Genomic DNA, 18797 nt, shown 5'->3' on the forward strand with positions numbered 1-18797 from the left:
GCCGCTTTTGGTCGACGGCACTGCCACTGGGTCCCTCATAGTACAATAAAGTGTCTCTGGCGGTGGTGGTGCGCACCCAACGTCAGACTCACCGTTGTAATATGAGGGGCCCTGTGCCTGTACCGCCGGCCACAAGCCAGTTCCCCCCCCCCCAGCTCAAACAGTGCTCTACTACTAGCAAAATTATCTCTCACAGCTTCACCAATGTGTAGTCTAGGCGCTGACATCCTTCAATGCCTGGCACTGACAATACCATTGTTTTGACATTTTTGTTATGTTAGGCCTTCGAAGCCTGTCTGCGGTCACTCCTTCCACTAGACTTCCACTGACCATACACTGCTGCCCATGTACCCCTGGAACCAATTTAAAGTGCCTACAGCCAGCCCAATTTTGTTATGTTAGGCCTTCGAAGACTGTCTGCCGTCACTCCTTCCACTAGACTTCCACTGACCATACACTGCTGCCCATGTACCCCTGGAACCAATTTAAAGTGCCTACAGCCAGCCCAATTTTGTTATGTTAGGCCTTGGAAGCCTGTCTGCGGTCACTCCTTCCACTAGACTTCCACTGACCAGACCACTGCTGCCCATGTACCCCTGGAACCAATTTAAAGTGCCTACAGCCAGCCCAATTTTGTTATGTTAGGCCTTGGAAGCCTGTCTGCGGTCACTCCTTCCACTAGACTTCCACTGACCAGACCACTGCTGCCCGTGTACCCCTGGAACCAATTTAAAATTGCCTACAGCCATGTGTTAATATTTTAGGCCTTCGATGCCTGTCTGTGGTCACTCCTTCCACTAGGCCTCCACTGACCACACCACTGCTGCCCGTGTACCCCTGGAACCAATTTAAAATTGCCTACAGCCATGTGTGATTATTTTAGGCCTTCGATGCCTGTCTGCGGTCACTCCTTCCACTAGGCCTCCACTGACCACACCACTGCTGCCCGTGTAACCCTGGAACCAATTTAAAATTGCCTACAGCCATGTGTTATTATTTTAGGCCTTCGATGCCTGTCTGCGGTCACTCCTTCCACTAGGCCTCCACTGACCACACCACTGCTGCCCGTGTACCCCTGGAACCAATTTAAAATTGCCTACAGCCAGCCCAATTTTTTTATTTTAGGCCTTCGATGCCTGTCTGCGGTCCATTCTTTCAACTACTACTACACTGACCAGGGCACTGCTGCCCAAGTACCCCTGGAACCAATTTAAAATTGCCTACAGCCATGTGTTAATATTTTAGGCCTTCGATGCCTGTCTGTGGTCACTCCTTCCACTAGGCCTCCACTGACCACACCACTGCTGCCCGTGTACCCCTGGAACCAATTTAAAATTGCCTACAGCCATGTGTGATTATTTTAGGCCTTCGATGCCTGTCTGCGGTCACTCCTTCCACTAGGCCTCCACTGACCACACCACTGCTGCCCGTGTAACCCTGGAACCAATTTAAAATTGCCTACAGCCATGTGTTATTATTTTAGGCCTTCGATGCCTGTCTGCGGTCACTCCTTCCACTAGGCCTCCACTGACCACACCACTGCTGCCCGTGTACCCCTGGAACCAATTTAAAATTGCCTACAGCCAGCCCAATTTTTTTATTTTAGGCCTTCGATGCCTGTCTGCGGTCCATTCTTTCAACTACTACTACACTGACCAGGGCACTGCTGCCCAAGTACCCCTGGAACCAATTTAAAATTGCCTACAGCCATGTGTTAATATTTTAGGCCTTCGATGCCTGTCTGTGGTCACTCCTTCCACTAGGCCTCCACTGACCACACCACTGCTGCCCGTGTACCCCTGGAACCAATTTAAAATTGCCTACAGCCATGTGTGATTATTTTAGGCCTTCGATGCCTGTCTGCGTTCACTCCTTCCACTAGGCCTCCACTGACCACACCACTGCTGCCCGTGTAACCCTGGAACCAATTTAAAATTGCCTACAGCCAGCCCAATTTTTTTATTTTAGGCCTTCGATGCCTGTCTGCGGTCCATTCTTTCAACTACTACTACACTGACCAGGGCACTGCTGCCCAAGTACCCCTGGAACCAATTTAAAATTGCCTACAGCCATGTGTTAATATTTTAGGCCTTCGATGCCTGTCTGTGGTCACTCCTTCCACTAGGCCTCCACTGACCACACCACTGCTGCCCGTGTACCCCTGGAACCAATTTAAAATTGCCTACAGCCATGTGTGATTATTTTAGGCCTTCGATGCCTGTCTGCGGTCCCTCCTTCCACTAGGCCTCCACTGACCTGTCTACTGCGGCCCGTGTACCCCTTGAACCAACCTAATAAAATATTTAAAAAATTAATTTGATTATAAAAAATAAGATCGTGTTGAGATCTCAAATGCAGACATTTTAACAATCAAAACAAACACACAACAAATATCTGGAACTGTACTACAAAGGTCCAACAGCTACAATTTCTTTCTCCTGCAAGAAGTTAACTGAAAGTTTTTTGGAGTTGTTAACACAGATATGGCATCCACCGAGTGTTGTCCTGTCGCGTCTCCTTTAAATTATTTCCAATAAGATGTTAAACTATTAATTTAATAAAATCAATAATTAAAAAAATAATTGAGTAAGTCAAAAGCACATTGCAAATAAACATTAATTACAAATCAAGAAGCATGGCGCGTCCGAGGGTGAGTAGATACCGAATAAGAATATAATCACCCTCGGACGCGCAATGCTTATTTACAACAGCCTTCCTTCCTAAGAATCAGCCCTTCCGTGGTGTAGAGAGAGGTTGTTGTTACACTCCAAGGTGTTCCCCAGGTTGCCTTTCCTGAGCTTCGATCTTCCGGCTCTCGTTTAGTAGCTGTTGGAAACTACGCTGCATTAGGCCTACTAATTGTGTATGGGTGAAACAGTGGCGCATCTGCGGTCCCTCCTTCCACTAGGCCTCCACTGACCTGTCTACTGCGGCCCGTGTACCCCTTGAACCAACCTAATAAAATATTTAAAAAATTAATTTGATTATAAAAAATAAGATCGTGTTGAGATCTCAAATGCAGACATTTTAACAATCAAAACAAACACACAACAAATATCTGGAACTGTACTACAAAGGTCCAACAGCTACAATTTCTTTCTCCTGCAAGAAGTTAACTGAAAGTTTTTTGGAGTTGTTAACACAGATATGGCATCCACCGAGTGTTGTCCTGTCGCGTCTCCTTTAAATTATTTCCAATAAGATGTTAAACTATTAATTTAATAAAATCAATAATTAAAAAAATAATTGAGTAAGTCAAAAGCACATTGCAAATAAACATTAATTACAAATCAAGAAGCATGGCGCGTCCGAGGGTGAGTAGATACCGAATAAGAATATAATCACCCTCGGACGCGCAATGCTTATTTACAACAGCCTTCCTTCCTAAGAATCAGCCCTTCCGTGGTGTAGAGAGAGGTTGTTGTTACACTCCAAGGTGTTCCCCAGGTTGCCTTTCCTGAGCTTCGATCTTCCGGCTCTCGTTTAGTAGCTGTTGGAAACTACGCTGCATTAGGCCTACTAATTGTGTATGGGTGAAACAGTGGCGCATCTGCGGTCCCTCCTTCCACTAGGCCTCCACTGACCTGTCTACTGCGGCCCGTGTACCCCTTGAACCAACCTAATAAAATATTTAAAAAATTAATTTGATTATAAAAAATAAGATCGTGTTGAGATCTCAAATGCAGACATTTTAACAATCAAAACAAACACACAACAAATATCTGGAACTGTACTACAAAGGTCCAACAGCTACAATTTCTTTCTCCTGCAAGAAGTTAACTGAAAGTTTTTTGGAGTTGTTAACACAGATATGGCATCCACCGAGTGTTGTCCTGTCGCGTCTCCTTTAAATTATTTCCAATAAGATGTTAAACTATTAATTTAATAAAATCAATAATTAAAAAAATAATTGAGTAAGTCAAAAGCACATTGCAAATAAACATTAATTACAAATCAAGAAGCATGGCGCGTCCGAGGGTGAGTAGATACCGAATAAGAATATAATCACCCTCGGACGCGCAATGCTTATTTACAACAGCCTTCCTTCCTAAGAATCAGCCCTTCCGTGGTGTAGAGAGAGGTTGTTGTTACACTCCAAGGTGTTCCCCAGGTTGCCTTTCCTGAGCTTCGATCTTCCGGCTCTCGTTTAGTAGCTGTTGGAAACTACGCTGCATTAGGCCTACTAATTGTGTATGGGTGAAACAGTGGCGCATCTGCGGTCCCTCCTTCCACTAGGCCTCCACTGACCTGTCTACTGCGGCCCGTGTACCCCTTGAACCAACCTAATAAAATATTTAAAAAATTAATTTGATTATAAAAAATAAGATCGTGTTGAGATCTCAAATGCAGACATTTTAACAATCAAAACAAACACACAACAAATATCTGGAACTGTACTACAAAGGTCCAACAGCTACAATTTCTTTCTCCTGCAAGAAGTTAACTGAAAGTTTTTTGGAGTTGTTAACACAGATATGGCATCCACCGAGTGTTGTCCTGTCGCGTCTCCTTTAAATTATTTCCAATAAGATGTTAAACTATTAATTTAATAAAATCAATAATTAAAAAAATAATTGAGTAAGTCAAAAGCACATTGCAAATAAACATTAATTACAAATCAAGAAGCATGGCGCGTCCGAGGGTGAGTAGATACCGAATAAGAATATAATCACCCTCGGACGCGCAATGCTTATTTACAACAGCCTTCCTTCCTAAGAATCAGCCCTTCCGTGGTGTAGAGAGAGGTTGTTGTTACACTCCAAGGTGTTCCCCAGGTTGCCTTTCCTGAGCTTCGATCTTCCGGCTCTCGTTTAGTAGCTGTTGGAAACTACGCTGCATTAGGCCTACTAATTGTGTATGGGTGAAACAGTGGCGCATCTGCGGTCCCTCCTTCCACTAGGCCTCCACTGACCTGTCTACTGCGGCCCGTGTACCCCTTGAACCAACCTAATAAAATATTTAAAAAATTAATTTGATTATAAAAAATAAGATCGTGTTGAGATCTCAAATGCAGACATTTTAACAATCAAAACAAACACACAACAAATATCTGGAACTGTACTACAAAGGTCCAACAGCTACAATTTCTTTCTCCTGCAAGAAGTTAACTGAAAGTTTTTTGGAGTTGTTAACACAGATATGGCATCCACCGAGTGTTGTCCTGTCGCGTCTCCTTTAAATTATTTCCAATAAGATGTTAAACTATTAATTTAATAAAATCAATAATTAAAAAAATAATTGAGTAAGTCAAAAGCACATTGCAAATAAACATTAATTACAAATCAAGAAGCATGGCGCGTCCGAGGGTGAATAGATACCGAATAAGAATATAATCACCCTCGGACGCGCAATGCTTATTTACAACAGCCTTCCTTCCTAAGAATCAGCCCTTCCGTGGTGTAGAGAGAGGTTGTTGTTACACTCCAAGGTGTTCCCCAGGTTGCCTTTCCTGAGCTTCGATCTTCATGCTCTCGTTTAGTAGGTGTCGGAAAGTAGGCTGCATTAGGCCTAAAAAATGGGGAATGGGGTGGAGAGAGATGGTGTGTTACACTCCAAGGTGTTCTCCAGGTTTCCTCGCCATTGCTTCGATCTTCCGACTCTCGTTTAGTAGTTGTAGAAAACTACACTGCATTAGGCCTACAAAATGGGTATCGGGTGGAGAGAGATGGTGTGTTACACTCCAAGGTGTTCCCCAGGTTGCCTTTCCTGAGCTTCTATCTTCAGGCTCTCATTAAATTGTGGTTAAATGGAACAACTGCATTTGGCGTACTAGTTGGTTTGGGGCCTACTATCGGTGTCTGCCACTCCTTGCTGTTCTCCTGGTTTCCTGTCCTGAAATTCCATTTTCAGCCTCTCGTTAAGTAGTTGTTAATGTTAGACTGCATTTGGCCTACTAGTTGGGTTGGGGCCTACTATCGGTGTCTGCCACTCCTTGCTGTTCTCCTCCACTGAACAAAGCTGTGCCGCCTGTTTACTACGGTTGCCAATTTTGAACTGCATTTCGACTACTTACTGATTTGGCCCTACTCTCTGTGTCAGCCTCTCATTCCAGTTGTCCTCCACTGCAATGCCCCCTGGTTATTCCTGTGTTACCAATTTTGAACTGCATTTAGCCCACTTTATTCTTTGGGCCTATATCTGTGTTTCCACTTCATCGTGCCCATTGCCCAGCCAGTGATAGATGAGTCTGCTGGTACATTGACCCATAACGCAACATTCCCCGTGCACGCTACACAACAACATTGTGACCCTGCTGAAAGTCAGGTTGCTCTTCCCGCATACCATACCACCTTACACGGGGACAAAGAGGAAGGTGCAGATGAAAGTGCAGGTTCCTTCATCAGGTGGGGGGAGGAATACTAGTTGGCGACGTCACTGGCACAGGGCCTCTCATAGTACGCAAAAGTGTTGCTGCCGGTGGGAGGCGCCCCCGCCGTGCAAACACACCGCTGTACTTTGAGGGGCCCTGTGCCAGTGCCAATGCCAACGAGTGGGCCCCCCCTGCTTGCTCAGGATCACAGCACTTGCAAAGTTGAAATACTTACCTCTCCCTGCTCCACTGCCGTGACGTGGTCCAGATTTACTGGGCCCACTAATTACTTGAACCAGCCCTACCCCCCACAACTTTAGCCAAATGACCCCCAATTTCAAATGCCTTCCAATTATTTTAAGGTAAATTACGCTTGACAAGCTTCATTAAGAAGAATGGATGGTTTTGACATTAAAATGGGCACTCTAGGTGTTTTCCTGGCCCCCACTCACTGCCGACTATGCTGCCCCATTGACTTGCATTGGGTTTCGTGTTTCGGTCGATCCCGACTTTACGTCATAATCGGCCGATTTCACTCGACCCGACTTTGGACATAGTCGGGTTTCGCAAAACCCGGCTCGACTCTAAAAAGGTCAAGGTCGCTCAACTCTACACACCACTATATAGGTCCGGTGCGGTGCCAGAATCCTCCACCTCACTGGAGAACACATGAGCTGCTTTCTGGGATCAACAAATTCCTCCCTATTTTGTATGAGGATAGTAGTTTGGCCGAAATTTTGAAACAGGGAATCAATGTAATACCTAGGAGAGCGGTCACCATCGGCAATAGAATTTCACCAAGTTTGTTTGGTGAAAAAAATAGTGGCAACAAAACATGGTTAGACTGCAATGGTTTTTATAGGTGTGGTAGCAGTAGGTGCGGTACCTGTGAACATGCGCTTGTTACTAAAACATTTAGCGACTCTGACAATCAAAAGACATTTCATATTAAACAATATATAAATTGTAATACTGTTTCTGTAGTATACAAAATTGATTGCACTTCATGTCATCTCTCTTATGTTGGCTGCACGTCTCGTAAGTTAAAGAGACGCATATATGAACATTTGTATGATATCAATAGTGCCGGTACTTCTAATCGTGCGACATCATCAGCGTCCAAACATTTTATAACCCAGCACGCTGGAAGTACTAAATATTTCCATGCGTATGGTATAGAACGGGTTAACAGACCTCCACGGGGTGGGAACCTTGAGAGATGTCTTCTCATGCGTGAGGCTCACTGGATCTATCATTTGAATACCCGGTTTCCAGCCGGTTTGAACAAACGCAATGAACTAATGTATCATTATTAGAACCAGATCTATCTTGAGTGACATATTTTCTGATTGTTTTTAATATTATGTTTTTTCTTCATTGTATAATTTTTTGTTTCTATTAGTTTTTTATTCAGACAATGCCTTTATTATCATCATGAGTGCTATATGTCAGGTGATTGCCTGGCTTCTACCTATTGGTTAGTGGTGGCTATTTAACATGGACACTTGTATGTGTATATAGCTCTGATAAAGATCTGTTAAAGATCGAAATGCATTGCTCCTTCCCTATCTGTGTTTTGGAGAGTCTTACAGCCTCAACATTGCTTTTAATATGGATCAATAAAGTTTCTTATTTTATACAAGCTATTGGAGCTGGAACTGAACTTTTTCTTCCCTTGCACTGCATTATACCTATACTGAAACCTTCTGACACCATGCTGTAGATTTCATGACGACCCCCGCGTCACTATGGCAACAATCGGACCCCGGGATTACGTCGCGGGGACGCCCATATGAAGGCAGAGGGAGCTCCCGTCTTTCTGCCTCCCTCCTGAACGCTGCGATCGTGCTCGATCGCAGTATATAGAGGGTTAACAGCCAGGCGCTGACTCTGCTCTTGGCTGTTAGTGCAGACTCTCAGCCACTGGCAGAGCTGAGCTGCTGCACTGATCAAGCAGAAAGTGCTGATATTTCAGCATCTCCTGCACAATCATGCTGTGATTGGTCAGTCAGATTGACTGACCGATCACAGCAATATGGGTGTGGGGACCAACAGCATGGGTCCCTGCACCACTTCCTGTGCCTCTCAGCTGTCATGGACAGCTGTCGGCACTGAACTATCATTGCGTGTGAACTGACACCCGGCCATGACGGACTGTGTCCGTCATTGGACGTTAAGGGGTTAAAAGTACTCTTCTAGGTTATTTATTGATCTTCCAAGGTCCGACTGCAGGAACCCACACTCATCTGCATTACGGGGCGCTTTCATCCCATTTAGAATGGCGCATCTTTGCACATGCCCAACCACAGCTTCATTCATTCCTTATGGGCAGCCAAGCACTGTGCTCAGCTTCTTCCAGCAGCCTTATAGAAAATTAATGGAGTGGCAATCAGACATACAGTAAAGTGCACCTCAGGGTATAGAAATTCCTCATGCTGTGAGTCAGTCCTCCACCAATCAATAATTTATAACCTATCGCTTGGATAGATAATAGCATGTTTTCCGCGGACAACCCCTTCAAATGATCATTGTCATTTTAATAAATTTAAGCTTATCTGATGACTTACAAAGTTGCATAGTATTTATTTCGCCAAACACTGTAAAATGCTGCCCACTAGGTGTTTTCAATCTGTCTAATTGCTGTCCTTTGCCTGTTGTCGATGCTCTCTCTGGGGTCTTTACTTGGATCTGGCCTCTCGGTTTCTTTACTTGGTTCTGGTTTCTCAACTCCTATACTCAAATCTGGCCTCTTGACTCCTTTACTCAGATCTGGTCTCTGGACTCCTTTATTTGGATCTGGTCTCTCGACTCCTTTACTCGCATCTGGTCTCTCAACTCCTTTACTCGGATCTGGTCTCCCAACTCCTTTGCTCAGAACTGGTCTCCCGACTCTTTTACTTGGATCTGGTCTCTCAACTCCTTTACTCAGATCTGATCTCTCGACTCCTTTACTCGGATCTGATCTCTCGACTCCTTTACTCAGATCTACTCGTTTACTTAGATCTGGTCTGTCGACTCATTTACTTGGTGACCTCGGGTGGATGGCAGCTGACCCCTAAAGAACTGGAGGCAGGGATATCAGACTGGGCAAGTCCAGACAGGCCCGGCTGGAACAGTAGCTGGCACAACTGACACATGGACTGGTACTGGCAACAACAACAGGTATCTTGATAGGCAAGCACCGGCGGGCATGGCTGATGGACAGGCAGGCAGACATAGCTGATAGACCGGCAGGTGGACACGGCTGATGCAAGATACAAGTCCTGGGTCTTGAGAACTAGCGAGCGTGTTAAACAACGTTGCTCTGTCACCTCCATGCTGGAGGAGGTGCCTGAAATAGGAGCCCTTCAGCTATTGGCTGGGGACATTTTAGGGAAATGCGCATGGCCCCTTTAAGGAGAAGCAAGTGCACACCACAAGCACAGTGTCCGGGGATATGCGTGAAGTGCAGCTGCCAAACTAGAAGGAGAATACAGAGCAGGATGCGATCTGTGTTGGTGGGTTAACCTGCATCTCTGCCTGGGGAGGGGGCAGAAGGTGGAAATTCCAGCGCTACAGTACCTCCCCTTGATGCCCCCTTTTTTTCAAGCCAGCAAGAAATCTCTCCAGGAAGAGAGGGACATGGATGTTCTTCCTGGGCTCCCAGGACCTCTCCTTAGGACCAAAACCATTCCAATCCACAAGCAAAAAGTTTTTTCCTCTTACCCTCTTCATGTCCAGAATCCAACTGAGTGACTTTAATTATTTTGGATTGCTCAATATTGTGTTGGGGCTCTCTTGAATGTGACTTGACATTCTTCTCTGCCGGCCAGAAATGGAGAGAAAAGTTGAAGCGTGCGAAGAACAAAGACCACCTAGCCTGTCAGGGATAAAGTAGTTGTGCAGACTGTAGATAAGCTTGGTTCTTGTGGTCCATGTACATAACGACCCTATCTATACTCCACCTGCAGCAAGATTCGCCTCTCCTTCAGTGTCAGTTCCCAATCGACAATTGAATAATTTCGTTCTGGAGAAGAGAAGATCTTCTAAAAGAAACCACAAGTTACCATGTGACTGGAAAAGGACCTCTGGGTAAGAGCGGTTCTGGCCCCTGAGGAAGAGGCATTCACCTCCAGGAAGAACTGTTTATCATTTTCTAGACAATGCAGCACAGGAGCGAAGGAGCAGGCCTGCTTTAAAGATACAAAAGCCTCTTTAATCCTTGAGAATCCATATCTTAGGATTAGCCTATTACAGGTTAGGGCTGTGATAAAAGCAGTCCGGGATGAGAAATAGGGAATTAATTGGCAGTAGTAGTTGGCAAAACCTCTGGATAGCTTTCAGACCATCTGGACGGGGCCAGTTCAGAATGGCTGAAACTTTTTCAGGATCCATTTCCAGACCGGGCTCGGAGATTATATATCTAAGAAATGGAAGAGAAGGCCGCTCAAAAATGCACTTTTCATATTTAGTGTACATGTGGCTCTTCCTTAGCCTCTGCAGAACTTGGCAAACATCTCTACGGTGTCAAGGCAGGACGGGGGAGAACACCAGGATGTCGTCCAAATACACTACTACACACGTATTCAGAAGATCCGGAAGATGTCATTCATCAGTTCTTGTAAGACAGGCGGTGCGTTGCAGAGTCCAAACGGCATAACACGATACTCGTAGTGGCCATCACGAGTATTAAAGGCCGTTTTCCATTCATCTCCTGAGTGAATTCACATCAGGTTGTACGCCCCCAGAAGGTCAAGTTTTGTGAAGACTCTGGAACTTTTAAGGCGATTGAACAGCTCAGAGATGAGAAGCGGATGGTATTTATTTTTTATCGTAATTTCATTTAGCCCCCTATAGTCGATACAGAGTCAAAGTGAACCGCCCATCTTCTTTACAAAGAAGAATCCTGCTCTGGCAGGGGAGGAAGATTTCTGAATAAATCCCCTAGCAAGATTTTCTTCAATAAATTCTGACATGGCTCATGGTTTCAACCTGTGACAGGTTCGTTTCGGCCTCGAGGAGGAGATGCACCTGAAAGGAGATCAATAAGACAGTCATACAGCCTATGAGGTGGTAGTGTCTTAACCTCCTTTTTGTCAAAGACATCGGCATACGTCCAATAAGGTGCAGGCAGGCCAGGTAGATTAGATGTTAGATATTATGTAGGCCATAGCACACAGTCAGGTACAACCCCCGAGGAAGCCCACGTGAAACGAGCATTGGAGCTGCAGACTGACTCATCCTGGTGTTAGATCATGGGTAAGAACTTTGATTAAACTCACATTTTACCCAGAACACATGCACTGGTCTGGATTTTCCCTTATTACAGACCTTTGAAATATTTGAGTAAGCTCTAATTAGTTCAATAGTACCTAATCCAGTGATACTATGCAGTGTTAGGACCAAATGAAATGCTAAAACACTGCCACTTTATTAATGGCATTTGTTACCATTATAGTACTTTTTCATGGTTCATTTCCCATGTCCACCATACTTGTTCTTAGGATGAACTAGTCCCCCTTTTTTTTCATTTGAGCCTTTCACATGACCTTGCCTTCATATGTATAAATGTACATGTTTATATACCTTTGTTAGAATGTGTTTTTTTAATAAAGCTATGTAAAAATTTTAAAATGGACCTTTTAAACCGTGTTTTTTGGTGTTTGAAATATTATCTATGGAGTATCCATACTACATCAGGCCTGTTATCCTTAAGGTATAGGGCCTTTACTTTGATGGTCTTTACAATTATTTAGTATTATTGTTTTCAGGTAGGTTAGATGGAGAGACCGGAGGTTGAGCAGGACAGATGGGAACCAGGCAGGTTTCATGACATCCCAGTCCCAGAGGACCTCCCCACAACTCCAATCCAAGAAGGGCTTGTGTCTCCGCAGCCAAGGCAAACCTAAAAGCAGAGGGTGAGACAAACCTGACAGCACATAGAGAGGAATCTTCTCTGAATGTAGCATCTCTAATCTGGATGGTCTCGGGAAAAGGCTTTCCATCCGCCGACGATCCTGAAGACTTTGGATCGGGATTTTATGCAGCTCGACCACGGCCTGTTGAACAAAATTGCCAATGAAACTGGAGTCCAGGTGGGCCAACTTGACAAAAGAGCTGTTGCCACAGGAGACCGATACTGTCAGAGTCATCAATGGAGAGGAGTGAATCTTGCCCAAGGTAGCCTCTCCTACAGACCCTAGGCACTGGTGTTCCTTGGTGTTTCGTGGCAGAATTGGATAAAGTGTTCAGAGTTGCCACAATAGAAGCATTTTCTTTCTGGAAGACGAACCTCCTGGCGACGCTAATTCAGCTTCACTTGCTCCATCTGCATAGGCTCAAGCAATGGTGTTGCAGCAGGGACTTGCTGGGTGATCGGCCTTTGAAAGGTGGGAGCTAAGCGTACAGATTTTCTTTCATGGGTCACCTCTTTGGTCCTCTCCTGGAACCTGATGCCTGTCTGGGTTGTCAGGGATACCAGGTCATCCTATGAGGTGGGTATTTTCCGACCAGCCAGCTCATCCTTGATTTGCCCAGAGAAGCCCTCCCAGAAAGTTGCCATCAGTTTCTTCTTATTCCAAGCGAGTTTGGATGAGAGGGTATGAAAACGAACCACACGCTGGCCCACAGTGAGGTTACCCTGGCGTAACTTGAGTAGAGAAGATGCTGCAGAAGAAACGCGACCAATGCTTGTCAAAGACTTTACAAAAGGCTTCTAAGAAGGACTGGAGGGTCGATACCAAAGGATCCCCTTTCTCCCACAGATGATTGAGCCTTTCTAGGGCTTCACCAGAGAGATGGGACATGATGAAAGCCACTTTGGCTCTGTCTGAAATGAACTGATGAGCCAGGAGTTCAAATTGCAGTGTGGGCTGGTTGATGAACCCCCAAGACAGGGCAGGATCTCTGCCAAAGTGTAGAGGAGCCGACAGGTGAGGTCCGGAACCAGGTACATAACTGGTGGTCTGGTGAGTCAACGACTTAGTAGCTGTAGCCTGGGTAGATGTAGATGCAGTTAGAACTGCCAACATTTCTAGATGGCTATTCACAGTCCGTAGGTAGTATCAGATCTTATCCTGTTGGTCCTTCTAGTGGGAGACCTCCTGGTATAGTTCAGAGATGGAGAACACCTGAGAGCCAGCAGATTTCATAGCCTGAGCAAACTGTAACAGGCTGGGTGGTGGGACCACTGTGTCATGGCCTAATGAAATCCTGGAGGGGCTTAACTAGGTGCATCACCAAGTTCAACCTAGGATACACGGTGGCTAACGACGCTATGATCCGATGAGAGACAAAGGAGGTGGAACCAGGTGCTACACCAGGACAGACCTCGGGTGGATGGCAACTGACCCCCAAGGGACTGGAGTCAGGGACGGTGGACTGGGCAAGTCCAGACAGGCTAGGCTGGAACAGTAGCTGGCACAACTGACACATGGACTGGTACTGGTGGACACAACAGGTATCTTGGTAAGCAAGTACTGGCGGGTACGGCTGATAGGCAGGCATATTTAATATTTAAACAAGTGTTGAAACATAACAAAATTGGAAAAAGCCAAGGGGGGTGAAGGCTTTCGCCAGCCACTATATACAGCTGCCAATTAGCTCAGTGTGCACTATGATCAAAGACAAGCAGGCTGGCTGACTATCACATGTCATTTCTTCATATATAAAGCTAAGTGAATATTGCCTCTTCCTTTGCTGCCAAGCATTATAAAATTGGTTTTGTGTGACCAGAGCACCCTTAATGATTCTCCTACGCCCCAGGTTAGGTTACGCATGTAAATTTAAGTGGATCTTCTGTCACGGGCTAACCACGACAGTGTGGAGCCAGAAGACCGCAGCGTCTGATTGGTCTTACTCCGGCTTTGAGAAGAAGCACCTCTTTATTTTAAATGTGTTTATTTCTTCAGGCAAAACAGGGATTAATTGGCCATGTTGGAAATCCCTGTGTTCACAGCTGAGCTTGATTAGACACTCCTTTCCCCTTTATAATCTGGGCTTTGTTACAAATCATTGTCAGAGCAGGCATTTGCTGCATAGCTAACAGTGGGAGAGGAGTTCATATAAGAAGAAGAGCTGGAGGAGTTATCAGTGACTGTTGCTTGGTTTGTATGTGTGGTAATTCCTTATCTTTCTCTATTTTGGTTTATTCCCCTAACTCCACGCCCCAGTACATTCCTCTGTTACATGTGAGTGAATATTTTGTATGGCTGGAGTTTTCTATTAACCCTTGTTTGTGTTGCCTTGTTTGTCGGGTTGGTGTACTGAGGTGCACAGTAGTGTCCCCCTTCCCTGGGTGGGGGAAGAGAACAGATGGAGGGCTAACTCAGGAGATAAAGCAAGGGCGGAGGCCCCAGCATCTTCACCATCTGAAGTAACCCAGGGAGCTTGGCAAGCCCCTGGTCCCGGGTCATCCGACAGCTGTGTCATGACATCTTCATTATTATTGACCTTGTGTTTTTTTTACATCAGAAACTCATTCTTGGATCTCTTCAAATTGCAAGTAATGTTCAATAGTCCAGAAATGTTCTTTGTTACTTATGGTGGCCCAATTTAGCGCACCGGGTATTCTAGAATATGTATGTATGTACGTCGCGCTTAGCACAGCAACGTAGCATATAGCACAGCCAAGTAGTATATAACACAGCCATGTAGTATATAACACAGACAGCCACGTAGTATATAGCACAGCCAGCCACGTAGTATATAGCACAGCCACGTAGTATATAGCACAGCCACGTAGTATATAACACAGACAGCCACGTAGTATATAACACAGACAGCCACGTAGTATATAGCACAGCCACGTAGTATATAGCACAGCCAAGTAGCATATAGCACAGCCAAGTAGTATATAACACAGCCATGTAGTATATAACACAGCCACATAGTATATAACACAGACAGCCACGTAGTATATAGCACAGCCAGCCACGTAGTATATAGGACAGCCACGTAGTATATAGCAGCCACATAGAATATAGCACAGCTCATGTAACACAGACAGCCACAAAGTATATAGCACAGCAACGTAGTATATAGCAGCCACGTAGTATATAACAGCCCACGCAGTATATAACACTGCCCACATAGTATATAGCAGCCAGGCAGTATATAACACAGCGCACGTAATATATAGCACAGCCCACGTTTTATATAACACAGCCCACATAGTATATAACACAGCCCACGTAGTATATAGCAGTGTGGGCACCATATCCCTGTTAAAAAAAAATTAAAATAAAAAATAGTTATATATACTCACCCTCCGGTGTCCAACGAAGCTGTCCCGATGCGCGCGATGCTGCCGCCAGCTTCCGTTCCCAGTGATGCATTGCGAAATTACCCAAATGACTTAGCGTTCTCGCGAGACTGCTAAGTCATCTGGGTAATTTCGCAATGCATCACTGGGAACGGAAGCTGGGGGTAGCATCGCGCGCATCGGTGGACATCGGAAGGTGAGAATAGCACAATTTTTTTTATTATTTTTAACATTATATATTTTTACTATTGATGCTGCATAGGCAGCATCAATAGTAAAAAGTTGGTCTGGGATGGGGCGACACACTGGCACTGACTGGAGGGGAGTAGGGAGGGGGCACTGACTTGAGCAGAGTAGGGAGGGGTCAATTCGCAGCCGGACTAAGCCTGTCGCTGATTGGTCGGACCAATCAGCGACGTGGGATTTCCGTTACAGACAAACAGACAGAAAGACAGACAGACGGAAGTACCCCTTAGATGATTATATAGATAGATATTTCATACATAATAAGCCTACATAATGTGTTCTATATTAACAGGTGCCAGGTAGCATCAGCCTCCTATGTCACATGTTCCTCTTATCAAGATTTTGATATGAATCATATATAATATTATCAATGACCTTGTGCTACTTTAAGAAAGTCAAGTAAAGCAATTAAGCCATTTCATTTATCTTGTTGGAAAAGCCTTTTTTTCTACTAGTGAACCTTTTTCTGTGCCTTAACAAATACTTAAATAACTATGGCTGGAGAACCATTGGAACCATTAGTTGGATTGGGTTTCAGGTTGACATACTGTATAGATAGATATTTTTTTATTGTCTCGAAGTCTATTGATTTTCTTCATGTGTCGTAACTGAGCACCAGCTAACCTCCTTACACCCTTACCACTGTAGAAAAAAACAGGGAACTTTTCATATACTGCATTTTTATGAGTTTCCAGACGGTGACCCTATTGCCCATCACCATGGGTAAAATCTCAACTCCTTACATAATACAAATTCATTAGCTGACTATTTATATTCTCACCTGTGTTATGAAAAATTGATGAGGTTAATCTTTTACTTTGGTGAAATGTGCATTGATCAATTTTTGATGACTCATACATAAACGTCTCGCTCCCACTCAAAGAACTAATTCATAAATTACCTATGACAAAAAATTAAACAGTAGCCATCTTTTTCCCATTAATCAATAGTACATACAAAGTTAAGGAATTTTGTAATATGTCATATTCGAGAAATATACTTCCTTCACCACTTATCAGTCACTTCTTATCTCCTGCACTGATCATTCATTGCAAAAGTTGCTCAAATCTCCAAATCTGTCATCAGTGAGGAATAAAATTACACCACAAGTCTATGGAGAGGAGATGGTGGACAATCTGGAGGGAAAAAACAATGCATGCAATATAGGATAAAAGTGATAGTACGGCCAGAAATATTATTTTCCCTTGACATTCACTTGACATCTTATTCTGAAATGTTATCTGAAGGTGTAGTTACACTTTTCAGGACAACCCACGGATTTTCATTTAGATTCAGATCTTCTTTTGGCTGGGTCATTCTTTTGTTGATTTGGACATATGCTTAGCATCGTTGTCTTGCTGAATAGTGAAATTCATCTTCAGATTTTTAGCACAGGTCTAAAGGTTTTGTAGCAAAATTGACTGATATTTGGAACTGTTCATAATTACCTCTACCTTAACTAAAGCCCCAGTTCCAGCTGTCAAAAATAGCTCCAAAGTATAATGCCTCCAACTTGCTTCACTGTAGGTATGATGATCTGTTAGTGAAATGCCGTGTTGGCTTTTATGTCAAACATACCTTTTGGCATTATGGCTAAAAACTTAAACTTTAGTCTCATTAAACCATTATACATTTTCCCACATGTTTTTGGCACACATGATGTAGGTTTTGGCAAAACATAGCCAGGTTTGGATGTTTTTCTTTTTAAGAAAAGGTTTTCGTCTTTCCACCCTGCCCCACAGGCCAGACATGTGAAGAATACAGTGCAGTGCGCAACCGGCACTTGACAGAAATTCATGCAGCTCCCTTTAATGTTAGTCTAGATCTTCTATACCAGTTTTCTTCTTGTGTTATCAATTTTTTGGGGGTGTCCAGTGTTATTTAATGTCCCTGTTGTGCCAAATTTAAGCCACGTCATGATGACAATCTTCACAGTGTTCCATGATGTATCTAATGCCTTTTTTGTACCCTTCTCCTGACTGATAACTTTCAACAATGAGATCTCTTTGCCGTATTGTACATTGTTTACAAGTTATGGCTTTTGCAGTAAAATTCAACTAAGAAAATATCAGGAACATCCTACTAGAACAGGTAAACTTTATATGGCGTTAATCAGAATCACTGGAATTGATGGCAGCTGTGCACTGACTACTATGTAAAATGAGTTTGGATGCGATTGGCTAATTCTAAACAAAACCACATGCTCAAGTTTAACAGGATGTGAACACTAATACAACCATAACATTTTAGTTTTGGAACGTTTATTTCCCCTCTTAAAATGATTTCAATTTATTTTTCAATGGATTTGTACAGATTATGGTTAACATTAAAAGGTGGAAACATTTCTGAAATTCTTCTTCTTGGTACCATTTTTTTACATGACAAAAACCTGGCATTTGAACAGGTGTGTAGACTTTTCATATCCACTGAGGGACATATTTTCCTCTAGGCACTGAAGGTACAAAGAGTGAATGGGAGATGAACCTATCTTCTGCAGTGTCATGTGCTGCTTAGCTTATCAGCAGAAACCTCTAGATCCTTGTAATCTGCCATCTCCCTCAGAGAGCGCCAAACCCACAATGAAGCTATTTACCAAACCCATACCAGCCATGGCGTCATTCAGACTTCTGAAATAAGCAAACTAAAGCACCGTATATGTATTTAAACCTAAATACTTCACTTCCCTTAACCATAAAAACTTTGGACAACTATATATAACACTATTTATTTAAGTTTTTCAATGTTGTAAATGCAGAAAAATATCTGAAAAGCAATACATAAAGTACTTAAGAGGCAGCTATGCTAATTAAAATATAGATATTTTAATTATATTGTTTTGTTTTATATATAACAATCACATTGAATCACAGTAAACAATAGAAAATAATGCATATATTATGATTTTATAGTATTAACTCACTGGTGTAACCACTGAATTGAAGATTTAACATGTTAATCAAAGCCGTTAAATCTAAGCTTTTTTTTGTACCTTTGTATTGA

This window comes from Ranitomeya imitator, chromosome 5, assembly GCF_032444005.1.
Source record: "Ranitomeya imitator isolate aRanImi1 chromosome 5, aRanImi1.pri, whole genome shotgun sequence".
Taxonomy (NCBI): domain Eukaryota; kingdom Metazoa; phylum Chordata; class Amphibia; order Anura; family Dendrobatidae; genus Ranitomeya; species Ranitomeya imitator.